At 40.3% G+C, this 15,363-nt stretch overlaps 1 long non-coding RNA gene across 1 annotated transcript; it reads right to left on the bottom strand.

Annotated features, from left to right (window-relative positions):
- Positions 1–3,446: 3,446 nt before the first annotated feature.
- On the bottom strand, positions 3,447–8,497 carry LOC136170284 (uncharacterized). The gene is made up of 4 exons (XR_010663626.1): positions 8,419–8,497; positions 6,349–6,455; positions 5,840–5,977; positions 3,447–3,965 (listed from the first exon to the last, which is right to left on the bottom strand). It is a non-coding gene; the product is annotated as an uncharacterized lncRNA (long non-coding RNA).
- Positions 8,498–15,363: the final 6,866 nt, after the last annotated feature.

Genomic DNA, 15,363 nt, shown 5'->3' with positions numbered 1-15,363 from the left:
TAGCAAATTTTGCAACTCTTTTGAACATAGCTATGTAAGCACTTTTTGGCAGGTAAGAGCCCTTTACAGGAAAGAGTTCTGCAGGAGGCCCCGTTGTCTCATCACTAACATTAAACCAGGCACCCCAATGCTCCACTCATCTCTATCCCGTGCACACCTTTCACATCTTTTGATCACATACTACTTCGCCTAACTTGTTTGTTCTTTCCATAGATCAAAGATGTAGAAGGGAAGAATAAATAATTAACAGCTAACAGTATCTCTTCTCTAGCTTCCCCTTCAGTAATCTGGTGGATAAACTGTGTGAACAAAACAGCATTGAAAGAAGAATCACAAGAAGTCAACAAGCCTGCACACAGGCATGCAGGCGGTGGGGGATGCCAGTGACTCTGATACCCTGTCCCAGTGATTGTTGTTGTTTAGTCACTAAGTCAATTCTGACTCTTTCTTGACCCCATGGACTGCAGCCTGCCAAGCTCCTCTGTCCATGAGATTTCCCAGGCAAGAATACTGGAGTGGGTTTCCAATTCCTTCTCCAGGGAATCTTCCTGAGCCAGGGATCAAACCCATGTCTCCTGAACTGGCAGGCAAGTTCTTTGCCACTGATCCACCAATAAAGCTCTATCTCAGTGAATAGCTGATATGATGTCCCTTTCGAAGCTTTCATGGCTGAACAGAATCTTCAGAGATGGTTTTTGGGGAACACAGGAGTCCACCATCTCTCCGGATTGCCGGCATTCTGCTTAAAATGAATTTTCCTTACTACCAACACTTGCCTCTCTCACCAGTACTGATTGTCAAGTAGGAAGCCACCAGACCTGAGCTCCTTGTACTCATGACCTGTACATGTTCTGACTCAAGTTGTACGGGTCAGAACAGATGATGCTGGTGGGTCTTGACAAGGCTAGGCATGAGGTTATTACGGACCTTGCTGTAAGGGAAAGCCAGTTTCCTCAGTGACAGCAGGAGGCAAAGGAGGCTCAAAAAACCCAGGGGTTCCAAACTCTCAACTTTGTCTGCATTTGCACAGTTACTCCATTCCAAGTCCCACTCCTTCCCAATTAAGGTTTCAACTTTCAAGTAAGAGACTGACAGTGTATAAATTCAACTTGTATTGTAATTCTGCAGTCTACACAACTAAACTGTGGCCTGCTCTTCAGCAAAGTCCATCCAGGGGCTATAGTAAGTAAAAGATTCTTTTTGGGCTGCTATAGAAACTCTCTGAATCTCCAAGAGTGTCTTCAGCTGAGAGCTAAAAGGTCTGAATTGGTCATTTTCTCTCAGAAAGCTCATCAGTTCAATCAAGGAGTTACCCTGCCTTTTAGATTTTATAGTTTTCACTACAAACAAAAAAAGATACATATGACAACCACTTGGTCTCCAAGACATTTGCTTCAGCAAATACTTCATCACCATCAACCACAAGAGATTATTTAATTAATCATGACACTAGTGCATGTCATGGACTATTAACAACTCATTTTTTATTGCTAAGGCATTAAGCAGTAATTCAAGGCCAAGAATATAACTGAACCAAATCCAGAAATCTATCTTTTAGGATATGTTTCCTGGGACCGTTTCTGTTACTACACATTGGAATCTAGTCAGGAAAACAGACACCAATGTAAGTATTTCAAGAGGGAATTAAATATAAAGAATTGGTTATACAAGTGTTGGGGGGCTGAAAGGGCAAAATAGAGACACTGGGGTAGGCCAGAGAAAAGTACACACAGAATTCCCCGGTAGCCCAATGGTTAAGATTCCACCACCACAATGCAGGGGGCACAGGTTCCATCCTTGGTCAGGGAACTAAGATCTTGCATGACGTATGGCACAGCCAATAATAATAAGTGTAGCTATCACCCCTTATGCCAGGGAAACACAAAGGGGAGTTTAGATTATCAGAGCCTGGAAGCTCAGAGGAGGGAGACCTGGCTGCTCCAGGTACCTCTGAGCAGACAAAGGAGCAAAATACCTAAAGAAGATGGAGCCTGGAACAAAATGCTCATGTAGATGCCTTACAAACGGGAACAACAAGCCAATAGGATAAAAAAGCTTTTCTCGCCTCCTCTTAATATCCAATTTCTTTGAAAAACCTGCTATTCGAGGAAACTGGCAGGCAAAGATTTCTGGGAAATATAGTTTACAAAGACCTAGCTCCAACATTACAGAGTAGACTAAAATAGGTTAAATGTAAAGTGAAATGAAAATGGCTAAGTAACTGGTACATTGCCATCTCCCAAGGGTATACTCATGTCAGTTCAGGAAACTGAAGCATCAAAAACCAAATGCCCACTTAATATTATACAGTTTTTTTAATTGTCATACAACTAGAATGCACAAAGCCAATAGGATCAGCACATTCTCTCTCTCTTTAGAGGCAGATTTCCATGAGGGTAAAGACAAGAAGCTTTGACCTTCAGTTCCAATTCAACCTTCACATTTAGAGCATTGCATGCAAGCTAAGTCGCTTCAGTTGTGTCCAACTCTGCGACCCCGTGGACTGTAACCTGCAAGACTCCTCTGTCCGTGGGATTCTCCAGGCAAGAATACTAGAGTAGGTTGCCATGTCCTCCTTCCAGGGATCTTCCCGACCCAGAGATCAAACCCATGTCTCCTGTGGCACCTGCATTGCAGGTGGATTCTTTACCACTGAGCCCCTGGGAAAGCCTCACACTTCAGTTCAGTTCAGTTCAGTCATTCAGTCATGTCCAACTCTCTGAGACCCCATGAATCGCAGCACGCCAGGCCTCCCTATCCATCACCAACTCCTGGAGTTTACTCAAACTCATGCCCATCGAGTCAGTGATGCCATCCAGCCATCTCATCCTCTGTCGTCCCCTTTTCCTCCTGCCCCCAATCCCTCCCAGCATCAGGGTCTTTTCCAATGAGTCAACTCTTTGCATGAGGTGGCCAAAGTATTGGAGTTTCAGCTTCAGCATCAGTCCTTCCAATGAACACCCAGGACTGATTTCCTTTAGGATGGACTGGTTGGATCTCCTTGCAGTCCAGGGGACTCTCAAGAGTCTTCTCCAACACCATAGTTCAAAAGCATCAATTTTTCAGCGCTCAGCTTTCTTCACAGTCCAACTCTCACATCCATACATTATCACTGGAAAAACCATAGCCTTGATTAGACGGACCTTTGTTGGCAAAGTAATGTCTCTGCTTTTTAACACGCTATCTAGGTTGGTCATAACTTTCCTTCCAAGGAGTAAGCGTCTTTTAATTTCATGGCTGCAATCACAATCTGCAGTGATTTTGGAACCCCAAAAAATAAAGTTTGACACTGCTTCCACTGTTTCCCCATCTATTGCCCATGAAGTGATGGGACCAGATGCCATGATCTTAGTTTTCTGAATGTTGAACTTTAAGCCAACTTTTTCACTCTCCTCTTTCACTTTCACTAAGAGGCGTTTTAGTTTCTCTTCACTTAGAGCTTTAGATATGTGTAAACACCAGTGTATTTACACTGAATCCTGTGTCAAAATTCTAATTCATCGTCTCCTTTTAATTAGTCCATCCAGAATACCACCTGAGACTTTGCCTACTAAACTCAGAAATGAAAACTACCACTTCTTCAGTTCTTCAGGCCATTGTATTCTTCAGGTTCCCTTGTATTTAACAGAAAAAAATTAACTTCTCAAATTAACTTCTCAAAGCATAATCAATTAGGACTCTTTGTGACTACAAATGACAGAAGCCTAACACAAAGTAGCTTATGCAAAAAGTAGAATTCATTAGCTCATGCAAATCTGTTGACATATGTTTATTAGGTATACCAAGTTCAATTATCCAGGTTGGGGATATAGAGTGAAAAGCTCTCCTCATTGGTGTGGCCTGGAGTTGACTGTAGGTGCCTGCTCTTCTTGCTTAATAGCCTGCAACTATACAAAGGACCTATCATCTCCTATGTTCCAGTTCCCTCTTCTTTTACCTATGCTCCAGCAAAACACAGTTGTCCCCTGAAAAACAAAGGTTTAGGCACACTGCATTATCCAAGTAAAACTTATATAACTCCATTATCCACAGTTTGTACATATCCCCAGTTCCACATGTGAGGATTCAACCAACCTCAGATGGATAGAACCGTAGCATTTACTCTTGAAAAAAATCTACATATAAGAGGACCCACGAAGTTCAAACCCATATTGTTCAAGGGTCAGTTGCATGCAACCACTAGACCCTAAGGACAGTTTCAGCAGTTCTTTATTCAGTGGTTCGACAGAACAGTGCCAATTGTAGAGAACCAGGGAGTAAAGGATATAGGATTAACCACTGAGCCTCCAACCACTTCATTCCTTTCTTCTATAGTCAGCCCTCCATATCTGAGAGTTCACAAGCACAGATTCAACCAGACATGGGTTGAAAATAATTGGGAAAACACATTCCAGAAAGTTCCAAAAAGCAAAACTTGAATTTGCTGCACCGGAAACTTTTTACTTTGCATTTACATTGTATTAGGCATTATAAGTTATCTAGAGATGATTTAAAGTATATATGCTAGGATAAGTGTAGGTTACATGCAAATACAATGCCATTTTATACAAGGGGCCTAAGCAGATTTTGGTATCCATGGGGTCTTGAAACCAATCCCCAGGGGGTACCAAGGGATGGCTGTACTTGGAAGGGGGAGGCCTCTTTGCTATCTGGGGCCTCTGGAGGAAGGAAGTCAAGCACAGAGTTCAACTTTCCCTGCTTTCTCCCTTCTCTCCAATAAATCCTACAGTCCCCTTTTCACCTATAGGTGTCACCAATTCTCTCCATATTCTGAAAAGTTGCTTCCCCTGTCTTCTTATTTCTTACAAATTATGTTGCATATGGAAGCTTTTTCTATCAGAGTCTATTGATTCTGCTAGAGAAGAAGTGAACATGGGTCTGTGGGAAGTAGGGGTAGAAAGAGGTGAAAACTCTACCGCTATCAGTAAAAGAGAAAGTGTTGGAATATGATCTTCAAAAATCTAAAATCAAGGAATCATAACAATAATTGCTAACATTTATATAACATTTGGGCTTCCCTAGTGGCTCAGATAGCAAAAGAATCTTCCTGCAATGTGGGAGACCTGGTTTGGGAAGATCCCCTGGAGGAGGACATGGCAACCTACTCCAGTTTTCTTTTTCTTTTTATTTTTTTTAATTTTAATTGGAGGCCAATTACTTTACAATATGGTAGTGGTTTTTGCCATACATGGACATGAATCAGCCATGAGTGTACATGTGTTCCCCATCTTGAACCCCCCTCTTACCTCCCTCCCCATCCCATCCCTCAGGGTCATCCCAGTGCACCAGCCCTGAGCACCCTGTCTCATGCACCAAACCTAGACTATTTCACATATGATAATATACATGTTTCAATGCTATTCTCTCAAATCATCCCACCCTCATCTTCTCCAACAGAGTCCAAAAGTCTATTCTTTACATCTGTGTCTCTTTTGCTGTCTCGCATATAGGGTCATCATTAAGTCTTTCTAAAGTATTCTTGCCTAGAGAACCCCCATGGACAGAGAAGCCTGGCTGACTACAGTCCATGGAGTTGCAAAGAGTCAGACATGGGCTGGGAAGACCCAGAGGAATTGGATGGAGAGGGAGGTGGGATGGGGGACCAGGATGGGGAATTCGTGTAACTCTATGGCTGATTCATATCAATGTATGACAAAACCCACTGAAAAATAAAAAATTTTAAAAATTAAAAAACAAAAAAACAAAGAGTCAGACATGACTGAGCGACTTTCACATATAACATTTATTATGGACCAGGCACAGTCGTAAGTACATTATAAATACCAATTCACTTAATCCCTACAAAAAGTGCACCAGAAATCCTGGGTCCTTTACTTACTAATGGTGGGATAAGCAGGAAACTCTTTACTTCACTGAACCTCTGCTGAAAATGTGGGTAATAGAAGTAGCTACCCCAAGGCTCATGGGGTTGTTGTGATGAAGAAATAATTAAATACACGATGCACTTGGCTGGCTCCTGTCTGGAACAGAGTAAGCACAGAAAAAATCATTAGGAAAGTTAAAAAACTTAACAAACATGCATTACACTGGCTGATTAATTCCCTTTTGAAATCCCCACTTCTCTTGCACAAATGATTCTTATAACTTCCTACAGATTTCCCACATTTCTCTTGGGGTTCTGCTTCTCCCAGTGGTGGGGGTTGGGGGAGGGTTGGAAGAAGAGGTCTTCTTAGGGACACTGATTTTCTTTGCAATCCAGCCAATTATGTCATGACTTCTCTCCAATCTTTACATTTTTTCCCCAAGTCCTTCCCTTTCCCCCCAAAGACCTAAGTTTTTGAAACTCAGAAAACAGGAAAATATTTCTTTGTCTCTGCTAGACACTACTTCCCTCCAAAGGCAAAAGCATAAAATAGTGCCCCTGGGTCCTTGAAGTGTGGTCTTGAGACCAGCAGCATTGGCATCTCCTGAGAGCTTATTAGAGATGTGTAGATCTAGAAAATTAAAAAAGAAAAAAGTTAGACATATGCAGATCTAGAGAAAAATTAAATCTATGAAATAAAAGAATATGCATTTGGGACCTTGAAGAAAATCTAAGTATAGTCAAATCTAACTATAATCACTTAAGGTTAAATATTGAGATAAGGGAGGTTGTTTTGCATTAATATCTGTGATGGTTAATTTTATGTATCACCTTGAAGAGTATCTTTGAATGTGATTCACATTTAAATCGGTGAACTTTGAGTAAAGTAGATGGCCCTCCATAGTGTCATTGCTGTTATTCAGTCATTCAATTGTGTCCAACTCTTTGCGACCCCATGGACTGCAGCACGCCAGGCTTCCTCGTCCTTCATCATCTCCCAGAGCTTGCTCAAACTCACGTCCATTGGGTCAGTGTTGACATCAAATCATCACATTCTCTGTCGTCCCCTTCTCCTCCTGCCTTCCATCTTTCCCAGAATCAGGGTCTTTTCTAATGAATCAGCTCTTCGCATCAGGTGGCCAAAGTATTAGAGCTTCAGCTTCAGCATAAGTCCTTCCAATGAATATTCAGGACTGATTTCCTTTAGGATTGACTAGTTTGATCTTCTTGCAGTCCAAGGGACCCTCAAGACTCTTCTCCAACACCACAGTTCAAAAGCATCAATTCTTTGACACTCAGCCTTCTTTATGATCCAACTCTCATATCCATACATGACTACTGGAAAAACTATAGCTTTGACTATATGGACCTTTGTTGGCAAAGTAATGTCTCTGCTTTTTAATATGCTGTCTAGGTTGGTCATAGCTTTTCTTCCAAGGAGCGAGCACCTTTTAATTTTATGGCTGCAGTCAGCTTTTGCGGTGATTTTGCAGCCCAAGGAAATAAAATCTGCCACTGTTTCCATTGTTTCCCCATCTATTTGCCATGAAGTGATGGGACCGGATGTCACAATCTTAGTTTTTTGAATGTTGAGTTTTAACCCAGCTTTTTCACTCTCCTCTTTCACCTTCATCAAGAGGCTCTTTAGTTTCTCTTCACTTTCTGCCATAAGGGTGATGTCATCTGCACATCTGAGGATATTGATATTTCTCCCAGCAATCTGGATTCTAGCTTGTGCTTCATCCAGCCCAGCATTTCGCATGATGTACTCTGCATATAAAAGATTTAGTGTAGTTAATGAAGCAGAAGTAGATGTTTTTCTGGAATTCACTTGCTTTTTCTGTGATCTAGTGGATGTTGGCAATTTGAACTCTGGTTCCTCTGCCTTTTCTGAACATCTGGAAGTTCTCAGTTTATGTACTGTTGAAGCCTGGCTTGGAGAATTTTGAGCATTACTTTGCTAGCATGTGAGATGTGTGCAATTGTGTGGTAGTTTGAACATTCTTTGGCATTGCCTTTCTTTGGGATTGGAATGAAAACTGACATTTCCAGTCCTGTGGCCACTGCTGAGTTTTCCAAATTTGTTGGCATATTGAGTGCAGCACTTTAACTAACAGTGAAAGGTTGTTGCTGAACGATAAGACGCTGGGATTCTTGGCCTCCGGAGGAGATGAATTCAATCCGGGGCCAGAGACGAGGCTAGATCTCTCAGAGCTTTTGTGTAATAAAGTTTTATTAAAGTATAAAGGAGATAGAGAAAGTTTCTGACATAGGCACCAGAAGGAGGCAGAAAGAGAACCCCCTTCTAGTCTTCAGCTGTATGTTATATAGTCACTCGCAGTCTGTTAATGAAAAGAAAGGAATGTCTTAAAATTTAGAATGGCACCAGTTAATTCATCCCCGACCATAAAGGGTTGACTTGAATCTTGTAGAAGGGCAGATTACCAAACAAACAGTTTTGTTTACATAGATTAGGGGAACAATATCTGAGTAAGTAGGTTGGGCCATTTGGCGGAACTTACAGAGTCTGGGGTAAATTAACATATCTTAAGACAAATATTTCCATAAGAAAAAAGATGTATTGGTTAACTCACAGTTTGCGAATAGTTAGCTTCAGGTGAAACCAGGTGTCATGGCAACACAGCATTTTAAGAGAAACCGCCTTTCAAATCTGTATAGAGAAGAAAAAAAATATCGCTAGTTTGTTTCCTCCTGCCGCTTAAGAGAGATTAAAAATGTCTGGTGCTTGCAGCCTATTTCCTCCGTTTGGAGACCTTGGCCTTCCTGCCTGTTACCCTCTCAATAGCATCATCTTTTAGGATTTGAAATATCCTTATCACCTCCACTAGCTTTGTTCTTAGTAATGCTTCCTAAGGGCCTCTTGACTTCACACTCCAAGATGTCTGGCTATAGGTGAGTGATGGTAACATGGTGGTTATCTGGGTCATGAATATCTTTTTTGTATAGTTCTTCTATGTATGCTAGCCACCTCTTTTTAATATCTTCTGCTTCTTATCTTATCCAGTAACCTGAAGACCTGAATAGAATAAAAACACTGCCCTCCCAAGGAAGAAGGAATCCTCCAGCAGATTGAGTTTGGACTTTATCTGCACCACTGGCTCTCCTGGTCGTGCACGTGCCAGCCCACATTGCAGGCTTTTTAACTTGCTAGCCTACATAACCATGTGAGCCAAATCCTTATAATAAATCTCTGTCCACCTAATTAAACTTAAAAGCTTTTGCACAACAAAGGAAACTATAATCAAGGTGGAAAAATAGCCTTCAGAATGGGAGAAGATAATAGCAAACGAAGCAACAGACAAAGGATTCATCTCAAAAATATACAAGCAACTCCTGAAGCTCAATTCCAGAAAAATAAATGACCCAATCAAAAAATGGGCCAAAGAACTAAACAGACATTTCTCCCAAGAAGACATACAGATGGCTAACAAACACATGAAAAGATGCTCAACATCACTCATTATCAGAGAAATGCAAATCAAAGCCTCAATGAGGTACCATTACACGCCAGTCAGGATGGCTGCTATCCAAAAGTCTACAAGCAATAAATGCTGGAGAGGGCGTGGAGAAAAGGGAACCCTCTTACACTTTTGGTGGGAATGCAAACTTGTATAGCCACTATGGAGAACAGTGTGGAGATTTCTTAAAAAACTGGAAATAGAACTGCCATATGACCCAGCAATACCACTCCTGGGCATACACACTGAGGAAACCAGATCTGAAAGAGACACGTGCACCCCAATGTTCATCACAGCACTGTTTATAATAGTCAGGATATGGAAGCAACCTAGATGCCCATCAGCAGATGAATGGATAAGGAAGCTGTGGTACATATACACCATGGAATATTACTCAGCCATTAAAAAGAATTCGTTTGAATCAGTTCTAATGAGATGGATGAAACTGGAGCCCATTATACAGAGTGAAGTAAGCCAGAAAGATAAACACCAATACAGTATACTAACACATATATATGGAATTTTAAAAGATGGTAATGATAACCCTATATGCAAAACAGAAAAAGAGACACAGATGTATAGAACAGACTTTTGGACTCTGTGGGAGAAGGTGATCCTGAGGATGTTCCTGGGAACAGCATGGTCAGTCATGGGATATAGTGAGTTCTCCATTATTGGGGGTAATCACATAGAAGCTTCATGACTATGTAGCAAGAATATTGTAGAAGGGTTTTGACATCAGATAAGACATTAGATGACATATTTTGAGGCTTTCCCAGCTCTGAAATCCTTAAATCTATGACTTTAAATACACAAGTAGTAAGTTAAATAGCAAAGCAAGCCAGCATACAACTAGGACCCAAACATATGAATGATGTAGGAGTTTTACAAACAGGCAAGGGTTCTGTTAACAGTGGGCCCAGAAACAACCTCCTGGAGGTGCCTTAAAGCACTGGTCCCCAAACTGTTTGGCACGAGGGACTGGTTTCCTAGAAGACAATTTTTCCATGGATCAGGATGGGAGGATAGTTTCAGGGTGATTCAAGCACATTACATTTATTATGCACTTTATTTCTATTGTTATTACATCAGCTCCACCTCAGATCATCAGGCATTAGATACCAGAGGCTGGGCACCCCTGCCTTAAAGAATGGTTTGGTTGTGGGCAGGACATTTCAAGAGGAGGGAACAGCACATACAGAAGCACAGAGTAAAGGAGATGCCTTTGGGGGACAACAATTATTTCAGCCTATTTTGGGTAGAAAGTTCACACATGGGGGTAAGATTGAGCAACAAGATTAGAAAAATAGAATTGGTTTCAGGTATGCTCAGTCGCTTCAGGCAGGTCTAACTCTTTGTGACCCTGTGGACTGTAACCTGCCAGACTCTTCTGTCCATGGGATTCTCCAGGCAAGAGTACTGAAGTGGGTTGCCATGTCCTCCTTCAGGGGATCTTGATGACCCAGTGATAGAACCTGCAACTCCTGCAATGCAGGCAGATTCTTTACTGCTGAGCCACTGGGAAAGCCCAGTAGCTCTGAAAGCATTTTTTGCTTTTTGTTTTTCCCCTAAGAGTGGACAGTCTTTAGAATTTTTTTTCCAAGGGATCATATAAATAATATACATATTTTGAAGAGACAAGAACAGTAAATAGAAGACAGCTATAATTATACAGGGCCCAAATTGGTCAGCAGCAAGAGGATTAAAAAGAAAGAGACAAGAAGAATCATCAGAACATTTACATGAATTTTAAATGGGTCAAAAATGTACTTGTAAAACTGAAACTATGACTGTACTAGAAGAAAATTTAGGTAACCTCTTTTATAGTCTTGAGATGAAGAAAGATTTTCTAAGCATGACTCCAAAGTAAGAAATAAAGGAAAATATTGACATTTTTGATTATATAAAACTTAACATTTCTGGTAGTATAAAACACAGCATAGGTTAAAAAAAAACAACCGATAACCTGGAAAAATACTAGCAATTTGCATATAACATTACTAGGATTTAATATCCAGATAATATCCTTAATAAAAGTGTTTAAAAGACTGCTTTGAAAGAGATGAGCAATCCAAAATAGAGAATATTTATAGTACATGAATAGGTAATTCACAAAATAAGGGGTATATTAAAAACATTGAATGAAATCTAGAAGAAAGAGGCAATTCAATAGTTCAGTTCAGTTCAGTTCAGTCGCTCAGTCGTGTCCAACTCTTTGTGACCCCATGAACCACAGCACACCAGGCCTCTCTGTCCATCACCAACTCCTGGAGTTCACCCAAACTCATGTTCATTGAGTCGGTGATGCCATCCAACCATCTCATCCTCTATCGTCCCCTTCTCCCCCTGCCCTCAATCTTTCCCAGCATCAGAGTCTTTTCAAATGAGCCAGCTCTTCGCATCAGGTAGCCAAAGTATTGGAGTTTCAGCTTCAACATCAGTCCTTCCAATGAATATTCAGGACTGATCTCATTTAGGATGGACTGGTTGGATCTCCTTGCAGTCCAAGGGACTCTCAAGAGTCTTTTCCAACACCACAGTTCAACAGCACCAACTCTTCTGCGCTCAGCTTTCTTAATAGTACAACTGTCAAATCCATACATGACTACTGGAAAAACCATAGCCTTGACTAGATGAACCTTTCTTGACAAAGTAATGTCTCTGTTTTCTAATATGTTGTCTAGGTTGGTCATAACTTACCTTCCAAGGAGTAAGCGTCTTTTAATTTCATGGCTGCAATCACCATCTGAAGTGATTTTGGAGCCCCCCCAAAATAAAGTCTGACACTGTTTCCACTGTTTCCCCATCTATTTGCCATGAAGTGGCAATTCGATAAACCACTGGTAAAACCAAATTTTGTTAATTTAGCAATAAGAAAAAATAATAAAATCTGTACATTTTTGCCCCAATAACTTTACTTCTAATAATTTAGCCTAAATAAATAATCAGGTAGGGACTTCCCTGGTGGCATAGTGGATAAGAATCCACCTGCCAAGGCAGGGGACATGGACTTGATCCCTGGTCTGGGAAGATTCCACGTGCTTCAGAGCAAATAAACCCGTGTACCACAACTACTGAAGCCTATGCACCCTAGAGCCTGTGCACCGCAACAAGGGAAATCCCTGCAATGAGAAGCCTTCTCACCACAAGGAGTAGCCCCTGCTCGCCACAACCAGAGAAAACCCACACAATGCAACAAAGACCCAGCACAGTCAAAAAATACATAAATTGATTTTTTAAAATTATTTTAAAAAATAAATCATCAGGTATGTGTACATGTGTACATATTTGGGCTTCCTAGGTGGCTCAATGATAAAGAATCTGTCTGCCAGTTCAGAAGACACAGGTTCATTCCCTGGATAGGGAAGATCCCGTGGAGAAGGAAAAGGCAACACACTCCAATATTCTTGCCTGGAAAATTCCATGGACAGAATGGAGCCTGGTGGGCTATAGTCCATGAGGTCGCAGAAGAGTTGAATGTGGCTTAGCAACTAACAACACTAGAGATACTCATTGTGGTGTTGTATGTAGTAGTAAAGAGTAGGTATAAGGTTAATATTTTATAAGAGGATATCAGTTAAATGCATGAAGATATATCCATTTATTTGGATGCTATGACACCATTAAAATTGTTTTGTAGACATAGCTTTATTAACATGAAAAGATGTACACAATTCACTAGGCAATTAACAAGTTAGGAATGACAACCCAAAAATATATATAGTATAATCTAATTTTTTTAAATATGTGGGATTTTAAAATATAGGGAAAGCATATATATATATATATGTCTGTAAGCATATATATGTGTCTATAAGAATGTACATTACAATATTGAGAAAAGGTATCTCTGAATGGTGAGATGACTGATAATCTTATACTCCCTTCTCCATACTTGCTAAAATATATGAAATCTTACATCTCAATGAACTCTTTAATGTTTATTTTACAAAGGCATAATAAATTCATTTCTACTTAGGAGATAGGTAATCTCCTGACTTAACAACTGGATATGGGTGACAAGAGAGATAGGAGAATTAATAATAGCACTGAAGTTTGGACCCACAATTAATGTAAGAATAATACTGGAACTGAAGAAAGGATGACAGCAAGGGAATCACTTTGAAGTTGAGAAATTGAGTTTTGTGTTAATCTTTGTGTCTGAGATGACATGAAAGACAAGCAGAAATATCTGGCAAGCACTCTTTCTTCATTTCTCTGACCAAAACCAAAATGATGAATGTGGGAATCACACAGGTTTCAGCCTACTCTGTGTTGAAATTAGGATTCTATCCTCAGAGGATGGTTTTGAGGCAAGCAAGGACTAAGCTGAGGCAAAGTGAGATGTAAAACTGAAGGGGTGCCAAAAATCTCAGATCAAGATATGTAGTATTTTATGCAGTATTTTAGAACATCAAATGCAAAGAAAATATCCACAATGAACAAAATAAAGACAAGATCAATATTACTAATTTTTTATTCCTTTTACTCCAGGCTCCAATATGCTCAGCACGAAGCTACCACTTATCCTATCCTTATTTAAACTTTTTATATGTTGTTTGGCACTGATTTTTTTTGCATTAATTTCCATTCCTTAAATATTAAATAAGGATATTACCTATATTCATTACTGAAGGGTATTTTTAATGCCCTTTAAATGTTGGACCTGAGGCAAGTGCTTTGTTTTCTTTGCTCTAGTCCCAGACCTGTTCAAGAGAAACAGAGAAAATTTTACCTATGTGTATTAGTTTACTAGGGCTGTCATAACAAAGTACTACAAACCAGCTGGCTTAAATGAAGTTTATTGTATCACAATTCTGGAAGTTGTAAGTCCAAGATCAAGGTGTTGGTAGGTTTGGTTCCTGTGAGGGCTGTGCTCCAGAACCTGTTCCAAGCCTTTCTCCTAGCCTCTGGTGGTTTCAGGAAATCGTTGGTGATCTTTGATCCATAGATGCTTGACTCCAATACTTGTTTTCATTGTGTTCTCCCTGTGCCTGTGTCTGCCTTGAAATTTTCCTTTTTGTGAAGAAACTGGTCATATAGGATTAGGGGCGCACTCCACTCCAATATGACCTCATCTTATTTTAAGTAGTTACATCTACAATCACCCTATTGCCATGTAAAGTCATATTCTGCAGTACTGGAGTTTTAGAACTTCAGTAAATGAATTTGGGAGGGGGGGACACAATTCAACCTGTAACACCATGTTTAGTAAATTTTCTATCTGCTTTAGTCTAATATTCTTTAGAAGTCTTAATACAGTTAAGCTCAGAGTTTCTGTTCTGCATTCAGTGATGAGCAGGGTTGACTTATAGCCTCTGACTTCCTATCTGACTATTAGTTCTATGTCTGCATGCATGCTAAGTTATCTCAGTTGTGTCTGATTCCCTGCGACCCTATGGACTGTAGCTCGTCAGCCTCCTCTGTTTATGGGATTCTCCAGACAAGAATACTGGAGTGCGTTGCCATGCCCTCCTGCTGGGAATCTTCCTAACCCAGGGATCAAACCCATGTCTCTTAAGGCTCCTGCATTGGCAGGCAGGTTCTTTACCAGGAGCGCCACCTGGGAGGCCCAATAAGTGACCTACAAATCATTAATATTAAGTTCTTTAGAAAAAATTATATTCATTCTTCCTATTTTGAAGAGAAAACACTTCATTATCATTTAATGAGTAAAAAACCCCAAGATAGATCAGAATATTCCTGACATTATGGAGGATGTCACTTAGATCTATATGTGGACTTCCCAAAATCTAGTTAAAGAATTATATATATATATATATATATATATATATATATATATATATATATATTGCTGTTATTGTTCAGTCGCTAAGTCATGTCCTACTCTTTGTGACCCCCATGAACTACAGAAAGCCAGGTCCCCTGACCTTCACTGTCTCCCGGAGTTTGCCTAAATTCATGTCCATTCAGTCGATGATGCCATTCAACCATCTCATCCTCTGTCACCCCCTTCTCCCCCTGCCCTCAATCTTTCCCAGAATCAGGATTTTTTCCAGTTAATCGGCTCTTCACATCAGGTGGCCCAAGTATTGGAGC

The sequence above is a fragment of the Muntiacus reevesi genome, chromosome 6 (genome assembly GCF_963930625.1).
Source record: "Muntiacus reevesi chromosome 6, mMunRee1.1, whole genome shotgun sequence".
Taxonomy (NCBI): Eukaryota; Metazoa; Chordata; class Mammalia; order Artiodactyla; family Cervidae; genus Muntiacus; species Muntiacus reevesi.
This window is presented reverse-complemented; position numbering and strand designations above follow the sequence as displayed.